This window comes from Ornithorhynchus anatinus, chromosome 9, assembly GCF_004115215.2.
Source record: "Ornithorhynchus anatinus isolate Pmale09 chromosome 9, mOrnAna1.pri.v4, whole genome shotgun sequence".
In the NCBI taxonomy this organism is placed as follows: domain Eukaryota; kingdom Metazoa; phylum Chordata; class Mammalia; order Monotremata; family Ornithorhynchidae; genus Ornithorhynchus; species Ornithorhynchus anatinus.
The window spans coordinates 48,829,240-48,845,983 of NC_041736.1; positions in this window are offsets into that span (position 1 = coordinate 48,829,240).

Consider the following 16,744-nt stretch of genomic DNA (forward strand, 5'->3'; position numbering starts at 1 on the left):
TCTACTAGAGTTTATCCATCTAAAATTTCCCTGCAATTCGACATCTATTATTCTCTTTCTCTACCGAGTCAGTGCTTGGGTTTGGTTCACAAAACCAAATTCTCCGATGGCTTAGTCTTCTCCCAACAAAACAAACAAGCAAAAAAAACCCACCTCTTTTGCATGAAATATGCCTATAGTTGAGATCAAAGTGAATTTCGGGTCTGATTTTTTCCAGATAGTTTGCTAGTGTGGACCAGGCTTCAAGTCAAAGTCGAAGGCACAAATAGAAAAAAAATCCATTAATTATGAATCACAAGCTTTTAAAACCTGGGCATCATGAAAACATCTTGTCTTCTGAAACCTGGCTAAATATTACTGAATTAGCTTGAATTTTCACTTAACAGGGAGATGAGTTAAATTGGACCATGCTGCATTATTAATTATTATCATTTTATTATTCTTCAGAAGAAGAATACTAAGCCTTTATTCCCAGTACCTCTGTCTGGGATTCCAAGTGGCTTCCAGCCCTCAGTGTTCCTGGGAATTGTGCAATGTAGAATACTGTATACTCTCTAATACTGGGTCAGTTTCTATCCTGACATTCTTTAACCACACCGATTATCCATCTTAACTATAAGGCTGTTGTAAATGGCTAAAATACATCAAAACCTTCAATGCAAAGTCTTCGTTTCCAGTCTTTATATCATATATGGTCACTAGACTCCTTAGACCAAGCTTTATAGATTTATGAGTGATGTAAACCATTTGAATTTTTGCTTGCCCCTGAAACTCAAGTTTCAGACAGGCAGTTGGCAGGAAGAACTCTGAGTACTACCTTTTACATGTACATAAACATCTTTTCTAGTCCTCCCTGTCACCACCTGATTAGATCTCTGGCACAGCTTCTTCTACTTTGGCAACAAGAATAGCGTCATTTTACCTTGTTTGCAATCCTGTGTTAAAGTACAGGCTTGTAGTTTTGGAGACCAGAAAGTGAGTGGCAAATGTCTTGGTGTTTCAGTCCATTCCAACCCCAGAATAACTTGTTTTCCTCTCAGAAAAATTGGCAGGATTCAGATTGAGAAGCAGTGTTGCCTAGTGGATAGAGCACAGGCCCAGAAGCTGAAGGATCTGTGTTTTAATCCCGGCCCTGACACTTGCTTGCTGGTGTGACTTTGGGCAGGTCACTTAACTTCTCTGTGTCACACAATTTGCAAAGTGGGGATTCAATACCTTAGTGGGTTCTCCCTCCCACTTAGATTATGAGTCCTACATGGGACCCGATTGGCACACAGTAAATGCTTAACAACAACCGCACATATTATTATTACTTTAATAGTGTTCACTCATCACACTGTAAGCTCCTTGAGGGCAGGGATCGGGTCAACTTGCTCTGTTATACTTTCCCAAGTGCTTAGGAGTGTGCTCTTCCATACTTCACTCTGCTGCCCAGATCACTTTTCTACAAAAGTGTTCATTCGGTCTATGATTCCGCACTCCTCAAGAACCTCCAGGGCTTGCCCATCCACCTCTGCATCAAACAGAAACCCCTTACCACACAGTCTTTAAAGCACTCAATCACCTTCCCCCATCCTACCTCATCTCACTGCTCTCCTACTACAACCCAGTCCGCACACTTTGCTCCTCTAATGCCTAGCTACTCACTGTATCTCCATCTCTTCTATCTTGCCTGCGACCTCTCGCCCACATCCTGCTTCTGGCCTGAAATGCCCTCCCTCTTCACATCCAACAAACATTTACTCTCCCCACTTTCAAAGCCTTCCTGAAGGAACATCTCTTAGAGATCTTCCCTGACTAAGCCCTCAATTCCTTTTCTCCCACTCCCTTCTGCGTCACCTGATTTGCTCCCATTATTCACCCCTCCTCCATCCCTCAGCCCCACAGCTCTATGTACATATCTGCAATCGATTTATTTATATTAATGTCTGTCTCCCCCTCTAGACTGTAAGCTTGCTGTGGGCAGGGATTTGCCTGTTATATTGTACTCTCCCAAGTGATTAGTACAGTGCTCTGTATACAGTAACTGCTCAATAAATATGATGGATTGATTGTTCTGCACAGAGTAAGCATTCAAGAAATGTTTTTGATAGATTGAGCTATACTACTAACTGACTGATTGACCTACTCTAGCATCTGGTACAGAGAGCGCTAAACAGGAAGATAGGTAGCCCAGATTTTTATCTTAACTCTGCCCCTGCCTGTATGACATCAGTTACTCTGTGCCTCAGTTTCCTTCCACCTGACAAGGTGAATACTAAAACCTACCCTTATCTGCCTCACAAATAAAGATTTGAAAATTTAGTACCGAAGATTGAAATGAATTTACTCCCAAATACGTGGTAAAATGAACTTACTACATTTAGAATGGTCTGATATGAGTGATCAATTTTAAAAAGCCCCTCTGGTCTCCTGAGGAGTGATTTTCACTTCTAATATACCAATTTGGCCCACTGCTCCATAAAACCTTTAATACAAAAAAAATGGGAGGATAAAATGAAAGCACATATATAGAACCCCTTGGGGAGTAAACACACAATAGACACCACGAATCATTAATATAGGAGACGGAGATCATAATGATCAGAAGGTGGGAGACAAGATTTAGAAGTGAGACAGAATTCATTCCTTCTAGGTAAGAGCATCTCAGCATATAGAGAGGAAGATATAGCCCCGTAAGCTTGTTTCTGATTGATGGTGGAAGGGAAAACCTATCTCATTGCATCGCTCATAAAACGAGCACTACTGGGAGCTCATCTTTGTCCTTGTGTATCTAAGATCGGAGACAATCTTCCCTTCCCACATTCTTAACAAGTCCAAAACTAGATTCAATGAAGCCTACTGTGGCAAGCTACTTGTATTACGATCAGCACTGCTAATGTTAAGATTAAATGCAAGTAGATTTTAAGATAAATGAACAGAAAAAACCTTTCCTATGTCTGGCTAGCGATTCATGTTTTCTCTGCAGTGATGCTGTTACATTCCTCAGTGCCGCCCGATCTAATAGCATAAAGAAAAATGTCTTTGTGTAGGTAGAATGCAAAGCCAAAGGGTTTCAAAAATTCTGATCTAATGTAGTTCTGCTCAATTGATTGCCTCATTAGAGCTCCCTGAGGCTCCAGTGAAGCCCTGTATCTCCACCCTGCCCTCCACCATAAGAGAAAAAAGCCTCAGTTCAACTTGCAGGTGTCACCATTTCTAACCAGCTGCTTGGAGTTCTGTGGATCCAAACTCCTTATCAGCAGAGAAAAGGGATAAGGGATGAATAGACGCAGCATGGCCTAGTGGAAAGCAGTGTGGGAGTCAGTAGACCTGGGTTTTAATTCTGGACCTCTCCCTTCGCATGCTTTGTGATCTTGGACAAGTCACTTAATTATCTGTGTCTGTTCCTTTTCCCCATAGACTGTGGAGCCCCACGAGGGACAGGGGAACAACAAGATTTTGGTCTCTGATGGTGAACTCTGACCCCATTTAGAAATAGGACCCCAAGACCCTCAGGCACCTCAGTTCTCCGAAATACTCTGAAATCTGAAATGGGTCTCAGTCCTGAACATTTGGATTGTACTGGCTTACGGAAACTCAGTGAACTGAATAATTTACATTTTCAAAAATAATTCTTGACTAAAAAAGCTGAGAAAACTCCCAGTTTTTCTGAGACTCCCTGGCTGTCTGCACAGGACAAAACAACACCAAAAAATGTGCGGAATCTTCATGGTTTCTCTGCAGCGCAAACATTAGCATACTTACTTTCAACCAGCCAAAAGGAGGATTTTCAGCGAGCCTCTTTCTTATTGCAAATTAGTAGCTGAAAGTGTGGGGCTGTGGTGGTGTTCTTGGACGTGATAGGCTGCACACTGCACCTTTTGTGCCCCTTGATTTGCCCATGATCACATTCGACTGGTTCAGCAGATGTTGATTCTCGGTTGAAGCCTCTGAGGTTTAATGGTGTCCCATGCTGAAAGTCAAAGTTCTAAGCAGAACTCCGGCAGCGGAAATCCAAGTCTAAACCATTCTCGGCTGGCTTGCCATTCCCTCTCACGGTTTCCAGAGTTGGCCAGAAGGCTGGTCTGAGAGTACCCAACTACAAAAATATTCCTCAAATCTGGCCACCACAGTCCCTAAATGTGTTAGGTTGGGGTAAAGGTGAGGCTTTCCCCAAGCAGAGTTGATGAAAATATAGAATATTCCCATGGAAAATTCCTCCTCGAGTAGGTGCCGACTCCACATCAGTTCAGCCAGGAAAGCCCTCAATTTCTCCAGGTCCCCCTGTCCCGATTTAACCTCCCCTTCCAGGGCTTTCTACAGCTTTTGGGTAGAGCTGCAGTTGTAATCTGGCTCTCACTTGGATGAAAAAATTTCCAGTGTGGTTACAATAAATGTAAATGGTTGCCTTTCCATTTATTCACTTCTGTCGTCTCCTTTACTTTCGCCTGGGCTAAAGTCATTTATCCCATGCAGTGTTTAATGTCTCTGAGCTGTTCAGCCTGTGTTCTGTTCCTGTTCTTAATTTTCCTCCCCAGAGAGACATTCACTTTTCACTTTCTTCTCTGAAGAGAAGCAGCATGACCTAGTGGATAGAGCACAGGCCTGGGAGTCAGAAGGACCTGGGTTCTATTCCCGCTCCACCACTTTTCTGCTGCGTGATCTTGGGAAAATCATCTCACTTCACTGTGCCTCGATTGCCTCATCTGTAACATGGGGATTAAAACGGTGAGACCCATGTGGGACAGGGGCTGTGTCCAACTCAATTTACTTTTATCGATCCCAGCACTTAATACAGTGTCCAGCACAGAGCAAGCTCTCAACAGAGACTAGTAGTAGTAGTATTAAATGGGGTGATGTCTGAACACTCATTCAGCTTCATCAGTCATTCAATCAACAATATCCACTGAACACTGACTTGCCAGCGAGAGCGCAGTTAATCCTGGACATAGCTGCTTTTCTCCTGAGGGTTTTGGTGGGTTTTCCGTTGTTGGTCTTAAAAGATGATATTTCATAAGCCATGGTCTCAAGTAATTGAAAAGAGGATTTCTTTTAAATTCCCTTTCCCTGGTTTAGAAACGAGGAATGAGTGTGGCCTAGCGTAAAGAGCCTGGGCCGAGGAGTTAGAGGAACTGGGTTCTAATCCAGGTTGTGCCACAAATCTGCTTAACTTCTCTGTGCCACAGTTTCCTCATCTGAAAATTGGGATCCAATAGCATTCTCCCTCCTGTTTAGACTGTGAGACCCATGTAGGCAGGGACTGTGTTTGACCTAATTATCTCGTATCTACCCTAGCACGTAGAGTGCTTGGCAGACAATAAGCACTTAACAAATACCACAGTTATCATTATTTAGTTTAATAGGTAAAATTCAATACTAAAGAGGTCCAGCTGTTGAACAAAATTTGGAATACCTATAAGTAAATATCAGTTAATCCCAAACTGGGTAGCATAATACACATTTGAATTACATTTCTATTTACAATTGGCATAGACCCTCCCCACACACACCCCACCCCAAGACCAAGCCATGAAAACACCCACCCAAGACAATGGTTCAACTGTAAATGTCCAGAATATTGATAGCAGGAACACAGACTGTGGGGATGCCAGCTGGGAATTCTCAAAATCTCTGCTAACAATCTCCGGACCAAACAATGATGTGAACTCACTTTCCTTGGCTTCTAACAAGGACAACTATTGTGCACTCATTCTATTCTTCCTAATGTTGGCCCAATCAAGATTTTGGACTGCAAAATAATCCAAAAAAACATACATATGTGTGGCTTATTAGCAACTGATTTTACAGACTAATATTTCACAGAGGTTTAATAAACTGAGCTACACCAAGGCTTAAGAAGGGAATAAACCATTTAACAGGGGCTTTAAGTGGGTGTTTTTTTACCTCCTTCTGGTTTCTGAAAAAACCAAACAAAATTGAATAGCAGTGGCCCAAACAGGGCCACCTGCATAACTCTGGGCAAAGAATGCCTTTCTATTAAAGTCAGTGTTTGTCTCCAGCATTCTATTACCTACTAACCAACATGGTTTCAATTTAAGTGCCTGTTAATCCTGACCGTTTCTTTCAAGTGTTTTTATTTAAAATAGAAACTTCATGTTGAACATTTTAATAACATTAACTTTCAAAGGCAGCTGTAGTCATTTCCCCCCCATACTTTCCTCACAGATGTAAATATTTGTGATCACGGATGCCCTGGTTCCCCTCCCTTTTCCTTACTAAACATATCATTAGTAAAGTAATCATCCAAGAGAGATGGCTTGTCACCAAGAATTCACAACAAATGGGTGAGCTAACGACCCAAAGAAAAACAGAGGGAAGACTTTCAGGACCAGCTATTGTCTGTAGAAATGAACTCCAAAGGGGTTGGGGTATTATGCTAGCAATTTAATGAGGAGGTCCCCAAAGCAATTGATCAATCAATCAATAATTCGTATTTATGGAGCGCTTACCATGTGCAAGAGTGCCGCTTAATGGGTGGATCGAAATACTTAAATCCAAAGACTGTCAGACCAAGAAAATCAGCATATAAGGCAGATGATTTAACAACAAGAGATCAAAGCATTTGTCAACAAGGCAATGGAAAATACATTCTGATGGTCTTAGAATGTTATGGTCTGGTGAATAAAGTTGGCCCAATTCTGAATGGAACGACCTGAAACGTGAACCTTAAAGTGACTCCACACACACACAGACACACACACACAAACATGCACACTGGGTGTGTCCCTATGTTTTGTGCGTGTGTGTGTGTGCGCACATTTGCGTTGCGTGCATTTATCCTTCATTTTTGCCAGTGATGCTACTGATAGTGAGGTGCTTATCCATGCATGAGACCAAACAGGGGTAGACACACCCACACGTTGTTTCCAAATAAGACAGATCCTTATTGTGCTACTGATTTTGTCCCACATCAACAATGAGAGGCACAGAATAAATTATGGGAGGGTAAAGAGAATGGAAAAATCCATATATGATTGAATATTTAAATAGTAGAGATAGGCAGTACTAATCAATCATAAGTCAATGGTATTTATCGAGCACTTACTGTGTTCAGAGCACCATACTAACTATTCAGGGAGTCCACTAGAGTGGGTAGGCACGGTCCCTGCCTTCAAGGAACTTGAAGTCTAGTAAGGGAGACAGACATTACATTAAATTACAAATAGGAGAAGCAGCAGAGTATATGGATAGGTATAGAAGTGCTATAGCGGTGCCCATCAAAGTGCTTTGGGGGTACGGACCCCAGTGTATAGGTGACGCAATAGGTAGGAAGAATGGGGTGGGGAAATGAGGGGTTAGCCAGGGAAGAGTTCCTTTAGTAACTTCAGAAGTAACTTTAGTAGGACTTTGAAGATAGAGAGACGATGGGAAGATGAGGGATAAGAAAATGAGAAGAGGATTTGAGCTTGGGAGGAGATGATTAATTGGGGAATATCAGGAGTAGGATTTCCAAAGTGCTTTGAAGATGGGGGAAAGTTGTGATGGGGAAGATGTGTGAAGGGGGAGAGGTTACCAGGTAGCAAGAAGGGAGTGAACAAAGGATCGGAGGTGGGAGGGTCAACCTGTCGCTGAGAGACTATCTCTTGTTCACTCTCCATGCTTGGGTGGAGAAGGAGAAGGAAAATTGGGTAGTGAAATCAGCCACACCCAAGAAGATCAATTCCCACCTCCCCCCATATTGCTCTGGGCAAATTTGGTAATTTCCCTGACATTTAATTTCTCCATCAGAAAAATAATAACGTGGTATTTGTTAAGCATGTACTATGGACTTACACTGTACTAAACTAACCGTTGAGTAAATACAAGAAAATCAGGTACCACATGGGGCTTAGAATCTGAACAGGAGGAAGAATAGGTACTGAGTCTTCATTTTGCAGATGAGGGAACTGAGGCACCGAGAAGGTATGTGACTTTCCCAAGGTCACACAGCCAACATTCAAACCCAGGTCCGCTGACTCCGGGCCTGTGCTCTTTGCCACTAGGCCATGCTGTTTCCCTAATGAGAAGAAAAGTGCCTGTCCCTTTCTTAGCTCCCACTGGTGCTGGGAGATTTCATGGTGTAACGTTCACATTGGAATACCTCGGGAAAAATACTTGCTGCTATCCGTACATGGCATCAGGACATTAAGCAAACAAGTAAAATGTCTTTGTTTTCTGTAGGTCAAACTGAAACAGCTCTTGGGTGGGGTTTCCATGATGTTCAAGAATATGGGATAAAGGAGGAGGAATGAAAGTAAGAGTGTATGGAAGCAGAAAGAGATACAGGGACAAAGAGAGACAAAGACAGAAAGAAAGAATGACATCTGTAAAATGAGGATTAAATGCTTGTGTCTGATCTCATTGTGTTACATCTAGTCCAGCGTCTAGTACAGGGTTTGGCACTTAGAAAGTGTTTAACTAACAACACCATTATCATTATTATTAAAAAAGTTGGTATTTGTTAAGTGCTTACTATGTGCAGAGCACTGTTCTAAGCGCTGGGGTAGATACAGGAGATACAGGGTAATCAGGTTGTCCCACGTAGGGCTCACAGTTAACCCCCATTTTACAGGTGAGGTCACTGAGGCACGGAGAAGTTGTGACTTGCCCACAGTCACACAGCTGACAAGTGGACAAGTGGCAGAGCGGGATTCGAACCCATGACCTCTGACTCCCAAGCCCAGGCTTATTATTCCACGTGGCTACGGTGTGCAAAACACTGTACAAAGCACTAAGCTCTCAGAAACAGCGGTCTATCACATTGTCAGCCAGATAATAATAATAATGTTGGTATTTGTTTTAAATGCTTACTATATGCCAAGCACTGTTCTAAGCATTGGAGTAGATACAAGGTAATCAGGTTGTCCCTTGAAGGGCTCACAGTCTTCATCCCCATTTCACAGATGAGGTAACTGAGGCACAGAGAAGTTAAATGACTTGCCCAAGGTCACACAGCTGACAAGCGGCGGAGCCAGGATTAGAACCCATGACCTCTGACTCCCAAGCCCGGGCTCCTTCCACTGAGCCACGCTGCTTCTCAGATAGTGGCTTGGGAGGAGGATTATAATATCCTTTTTTTTTTAACTGGGTGAGCCAGATAATTTCCAATATAGACTGAGAATCAGACTCAACAAACACACCCAGATTCCCTCTGGGGCCCCTAGAGAGTGATCCACCGTAGGGAAGAACACCAGCTCCTTCCCTGCTGGGAAAACAGCATGGGTCAGAACAAGACTGCTTGCAAAGCAACTTAATTTGTTTACAGATGACTGTATGTGCTACATATGCTATTGTTTTATCAGTATTATATTACCTTATCCTTCGCAGCACAGGTGGACAAATTCTGATGCGAGAAGCAAGGAGTGGACTGACCTCACGTTACAAATATGGCAAGGGCACGATGTTGATTTCAGCATCTTGTCCTTGACGCTGACATTCCGACATGGCTGTCTGACACTGACCTTGGACCTGCCCTTCAAGCATCTGATTTTCGGGAGGTATAAATGGCACTAAAGTTCCATCCACAGGTCTGTTTATTGATACAAGGAGCATCGTGGCCTCTTGAAAAGACCACGGTCCTGGGAATCAGAGATCCTGGATTTTAATCCTACTTCTGCCAGTTGCCTTCTGTGTGACCTTAGGCAAGTCACTTAATTAATCAATGGTATTTACTGAGGGCTTACTATGTGCGGGACACTGTCTAATAATCATCATCCTCCTAATGATGGTATTTGTTAAGCCCTTATTATGTGCCAAGCACTGTTCTAAGCACTGGGGTAGATACAAGGTAATCAGGTTGTCCCACGTGGGGCTTACGGTCTTAATCCCCATTTTACAGATGAGGTAACTGAGGCACAGAGAGGTTAAGTGACTTGCCCAAAGTCACACAGCTGTCAAGTGGAGGAGCCGGGATTAGAACCCACGACCTCTGACTCCCAAGCCTGTGCTCTTTCCACGAAGCCATGCTGCTTCTAAACACTTGGGAGAGTACAGTACAACAGAATTAGCAAGCACATCCCCTGCCCAAAACAAGCTTTCGGTCCAGAGGGGGAGACAGACATGAATATGAATAAATGAGTAATTTATCATTTAAAGATATGTACACAAATTCTGTAAGGTTGGGGGTGGTCAAATATCTAATGTCCAAAGGTCACAAATGCAAGTGCTTGGACGGCACAGAAAAAAGAGCGAGCTGGGAAAAGATGGCTTAATTGGGGAACACCTCTTAGAGAAGATGTGACCTTAATAATGCTAGTTAATAAAACTTAACTTCTCTGGGCCTCAGTTTTCTCACTTGTGAAATGGGGATTTTTACTTAGACAGTGAGCCCCATGTGGGATAGGGACTGGGTCCAGCCTGATAAACATGTAACTACCCAGCATGGCTCAGTGGAAAGAGCGCGGGCTTGGGAGTCAGAGGTCACGGGTTCGAATACCAGCTCCGCCGCTAGTCAGCTGTGTGACCTTGGGCAAGTCAGTTAACTTCTCTGTGCCTCAGTTACCTCATCTGTCAAATGGGGATTAAAACTGTGAGCCCCACGTGGGACAACCTGATGACCCTGTATCTCCTCCAGCGCTTAGAACAGTGCTTTGCACATAGTAAACGCTTAACAAATACCACAGTTTATTTTTACCCCAGTGTTTATAACTGTGCTTGACATATAGTAAGCACTTCCATACAATAATAATGACAATAATGATAATTGGATGATTTTAGTAAAGGGAGTACTGGAATTAGTCAGCTCACCATCACTGAATCAATGTTGAGAGAGCAACGTAGCTCTCTGTGCCAGTTTTCTTCTTCAACGTTTTGTGATTACACCCTTTTCTCCCCATCCAAATGATCACCATCTTGGTCCAGGTCTCTGCCATATCCCAGATAAACTACTATAACAGCCTCCTCAATGGTCTCCTGTCTATAACCTCCCCAAACTACAATCCACCCCTCACTCTGCTGTCCTGGTCACTTCTCCATAATATCATTCCTACTAAGTTTCTCCAATCCTCATAAATCTCTGATGGTGATCCATTTGTCTCTGCCGCAAACAGAAACCCCTAACCCTTAAAGTAAATCATCAGTTCTCTTGTTCCAATATACCTCAGCCTAGAAAGCATAGCCAATGTACTGCTTCCTTAATGTTCTGATGCCATATACAGTTCACAGCAAATATTTTTCTTTAGCCTATTCCCTTCTCCACCTACATCTGGGGACCGGAAGACCACATCAGATTGAGAGTTTGAATGCACCTTAAATGTGGATTGTCATGGCAATAAGAAGACTCAAAGCTTCACTTCTAAGGAGAGCTGGAACCCTAGCTCAAGCACTTAGTACAGTGCTCTGCACATAGTAAGCGCTCAATAAATACTATTGAATGAATAGCCACTGTAAATTGAGGAAGAGAAGACCATGTGAGATCACTATCTCGAGGTGCTGATGGTATTGCTTTTTATGGCGAACAAAACCATTCAAAATCACATTTTGGGGACTGGATTTAAGCAAAATAGCCTGCAGTTTCACCTCTGATGATTTTTAATGACTATCACATAGAAGTCATTTTCACACCTTGACACTATCTTTTGCAAAGAAAATGATGTCTGTATAATGGGCTTTAACCAAGGAAAAGTTGTTAGATTGGTGGATTGGAATTCTCACTGTTGCGAAGCAACTTTACCTCCGTTAATCCATCAGGCAATCAATGATATTTATTGAATACTTGATATTTGCAGAGGATGGCACTAAGTGCTTGGGGAAGACCGATACAATTGGTAGACAGGATCCCAGCCCACAAAGAGCTTACTTGTGTACTACCACCTGAATGAGATGCATATACAGCCAGAGAGATAGATACTATCCTAGCCCTTCAGATGCTTTGCACTCTCATGTTGTTGGCAATTTTTCACAGAGAATGTATTCTCAAAGACCATTCTTTACAGACTAGCTCCAAAAATAGACCTTTAATTGAATTAGCCAGGTATTTTAGGCCAAAATATGACTTTTTGGCCTGAATTGTCCAGATCATTTACTAGACCAGATATGACCAAACAAAACGAATTTGTTAATCCATTGACCGAGGGCAAGGATCCTGTCTCCTTGCTCTATTGTCCTCCCCCAAGCACTTCATTCATTCAATTGTATTTATCGAGCGCTTAGTACAGTGCTTTGCACACCCAGTAAGTGCTCCATAAATACCACTGATGGATTGATTCATATTTAGATTTTTTTAAATTTCTGATCTGTGTAGTATAGAAGCTCCTCCTTGTGATTTAGACAGACACAGTCAAAAAGAAGCAGGGTCCCTACTCCACTTTGTTCAACACTGCTTGGAAACCAGATTGGCTTTGCAGGAATGCAAAACCTGTGTCAGCCTGTGAAAATGATTTATATGTAGACAGCCTCTTTGTGTACAAAGTCAAACATTCAACACAAACAATTCAACTCAGATGCCATTATGTCAAAACACTAGTACAGACGGGTCCATGATCTGGGAATCTATTAACAGAGCTTGGAGGTAGGGAATTGCTGGGTATCTACAGAAGCCACCAGTTTGGAAAAGACATATGTTAGAGCAGCCGAGGCCTCAGAGTCAGTAACAGGGAGAGGAGCGAGGTTTGATTACTTGGATCCATATCCCCATATTCTGTGGGGCAGGCAATCTAACTTAATCTAGAACGTTTATTTCTTCCAGAACACTTGTTTCCACTGCACCACCAGTTTAGAAAAGACATATGTTAGAGCAGCCGAGGCCTCAGAGTCAGTAACAGGGAGAGGAGCGAGGTTTGATTACTTGGATCCATATCCCCATATTCTGTGGGGCAGGCAATCTAACTTAATCTAGAACGTTTATTTCTTCCAGAACACTTGTTTCCACTGCACCACCAGTTTGGAAAAGACATATGTTAGAGCAGCCGAGGCCTCAGAGTCAGTAACAGGGAGAGGAGCGAGGTTTGATTACTTGGATCCATATCCCCATATTCTGTGGGGCAGGCAATCTAACTTAATCTAGAACGTTTATTTCTTCCAGAACACTTGTTTCCACTGCACAAGCTGGCTAAAACGCTGATGGGGAATGAGGGAAGGTCTTCTGACAAGAGTCATCTATCTGGCTTTAACATGTTGCTACTTCAGAAGAAATGAGTCTACACGTCTTTGTGGTTGCACTAAAGTGCCTGCCCCTTAATGGCCTTTTCCTAAAATGAGGGGCACTAAGAGAATGTAATTCTGACATTCCTGAGGACTGACAGTGAGGTAGGTGTGTATGTATGTGTTTATAAGTTGAGCCGTCGTTTAGACTGTGAGCTCGTTGTTGGGCAGGGATTGTCTCTCTCCATTGCCGAATTGTACACTCCAAGCGCTAAGTACAGTGCTCTGCACATAGTAAGTGCGCAATAAATACGACTGAATGAATGACTGAATGAAGATGCCACTAATCATGAAATTTATCTCTGAGTGCATGCATGTTTGAAAAGGCCTATGTGGGACCCTCAATAAGACCATCTTTGGCTGGGCTGCCATGTTGATTGTTTGGAGTGCCTGGCACTGCTTTCAATTTATTAATCATTTAATGATATTTATTGAGTGCTTACTGTATGCAAAACACTGTACTAAGCTCTTGGGAGAATACAATATAATAAAGTTGGTAGGAATGATGACTACCCTCAAAGGACTGGCAATCTTTCTCTTTTCCTCTTGTCTCCCGATTCCCATTTATCTTTTGCTTGACAAGAAATGCACCCTTTTAGATTGCAGTGGGCCATCTTGATCTATCTCCTGCAATTGACTCCCAGCATTCTGCTGAGGTGTGATATAGCCCGAGACCTTGTTTTTCTGATTCCTTGAAAGAATCCCTTGGCCTCTTTGATTTCAGTTTCCCAGTTTCAGCTAACATATTGAAGATATTTGGGTATCCTACTGTGGTTCATTCTCCTCACACGGCCAACCCAGCACAGATGTATTAAGATAAGCATAGTATCAGTGCTAAGAGGCTGACTGTGTTCTGGATTTCATTGTTTGTGATCCTGGTTAACCATTTAGTGAAGCTGATGGAAAGACTCAAATATTTTGATGTCCTGTCTAATGATAATTGTGATTTTTATTAAGCATTATTGCCAAGCAGTGTCTTAAGCCTTGGGGTAGATACAATACAATCTGCTCAAAAATAGACCTTAGGAAGAATAAACTGCAAAAGTCATTAGGATTCAGTGTTGCACGATTCCCATTTTCCAGATTATGATTCTTTTCTTCAAGCTAAGCACACTTTGTTTGGAAAAAACTTCTCCATATATTTCCCATGTTGGAGTTTGATAAGGCAGTTGTGTATCATTAATGAATTACTTCTTCTTTCATCCTAAATGACACCAACAATAATGGAAATCAGGCTTTGGAGAACTACAGCTTTAAGAAATGATCAAATTGAAATATTGTACTACAGACGTGATTTCTGATCTTTGTACTTACAAACCCTTTGAAACTCTTGGCAAAATACATTTTAAATCAGGGAATTCCCCAAAATGGAAAATAAGCTGGTAATACTGTACCATTAAAATAAGATTTCATCTCTGATCTTCACTGAAACAACCTCACTATTTAAAGTACTCTAAAAAATGGGGACATGGAGGCAAAGAAGCAGCGGATATATATGTCGATAAATAATGTTAAGTATCTGTTTCTTGAAGGAATTAACTCCTTAGAAAAAGATCCTTTTCCATCAAATGTCATCTTGAGTTTCAAAAAAACCATAAATGTGAGTACGTTTTCTGATCCTAAATGGCCCACTGACCTGCATAACAATAATGCCACAGTAGTGAGCCATGAAAACTTTGAAAGCAAATGCAATTTCACAGTAAAGATCTGAAAACAAACTCAAGGCTAATATTTTCAAGGGGAGAGAAAGCACTTTGATTTTTTTTTCCAGGGGGTGCCAATATCAACATTTCTGATTTTGTGCTAAATTCATGAGTCTTTATGTGGGCTAATGATGTTAGGTTATTCCATTGCTTTTCCAAGCTGCCCTGGACACGGCTCTTCATGGAACAGTGACCTATTGAAGACTTCTGAATCTGGATAGCCATGTGTAAGAGACTCGGATTTATGTTTTGAGTTTGAGTCCTGCATTTAGGCTTCATTATGTCTAATTTTATCTTTGTGTGGTTTAAGGGGGGGGGAGGGGAAACATTAGATTTAAAGTGTGAAGATGCATGGATGGAAAAATCCTCAACTGATTTAAAATGGACATCAACGTCCTACATAATATTAAAACCCTGAACCCTGCAAAGTTGGGCCTTAAATGAACTTCTTCCCTTCACATCTGAATATGTTTGAAGATGAGTTCTTTCTATCAGTGCTGTATATTAAGTGCTTACTGTGTGCCAAGACTGAATTAAGCATATAACAAAAAACAGTAGGGTAGGTAGACACAATCCCAGCCCTCAAGGAGTTTATGATCTAGCGGCATAAGATTTGGAATATAGGTTTAGGTAGCAACACGTACTCTGGTAATATACAGCAATATACAAATGCATGGACTAAAATTAAATAACTGTTAGGTATTGAGCTTCTGAGGACAGGGACATCTACCAGACAAAGCAGAGAAGCAGCATAGTCTAGTGGAAAGAGCATGGGACTGGGATCAGCAAAACCTGGGTTCTAATCCCAGCAGCTCCACTTGCCTGCTGTGTGACCTTGGGCAAGTCACTTAACCTCTCTGTGCCTCAGTTTCCTCAGCTGTAAAGTGATGAGCAAATAGCTGTTCTCCCTCCTTTTTAGACTGTAAGCCCCACATAGGACAGGGACTGTGTCAAATCTGATTAATTTGTACCTACCTCAGTGTTTAAAACAGTGCTTAACACAAAAAAGTGCTTAACACCACATCTATTACCAGCTTAACTGAACTCTCTTAAGTGCTTAGCACAGTGGTCTGCCAAAGTAAATGCTCAAAAAATAGTACTGAAAATGGATTAATAGTCAGTGAAGGTTTAAACTCTTGATTTCTACTTCGGCAGCATTCTGACATTGAAATAATCTCATTCATGCAATGCTAGGCCATTCAATTCCTCTTTGCTCAGCAGGACTTTGAGGAAGCCTCCAGTAGTCAAAGAGGGTTCTTAAGGGGAGTTGGGAGTTAAAGAAGATTTTGCATATGGGAAAGACACGTGGTGGTATTCAGGATAAAACACCTGGCAATGGAGAAAGGGGGGGAAGGGCTGAGAACACTGAGGATGAAAGCTCCAAGTCAGAACCTGATAGAAACTGAAGTTTAATCCCCATGGTCCCCCACCCTGGACTTCCAATTTTCAAAAAGCTAACTGGGGTGTAAAGGGGCTGGATGACTTTGGGTTTTGCAGCCCCAAGAGAATTTTAAAAAACGCAAAAACATTTGAGAAAAATCTGATTTTCATCAACATGCTTCCTGCATACCAACCAGAAACGTGTTTATTTGTTTATTTCTGAGTGAGATATTGGTTCACCCGGGGTTTTAGTTATTCCAAAATGTCTCGCTCTGAGGGCTTCAAGCTGTGCTATATTCTGTTTAGCACTAAATTTAGAACAAAGCAAACACATGTAATTCTTTAGAGCTAAGTACTCATGCCAGTAGGCCTTGGAAAATTGCTAACCCGAAAATAAAACAATGCAGCTTTCTTTAAATACTTCTGCTTACACTTACAGTGAGGAGATATTGACAGCAAGTGTCAGTTTGAGTGACTGAAAATAAACATAAGTGAAGAAAACAGTGACTTTTGGTATTAAAACCAGATTTATTTGGAGG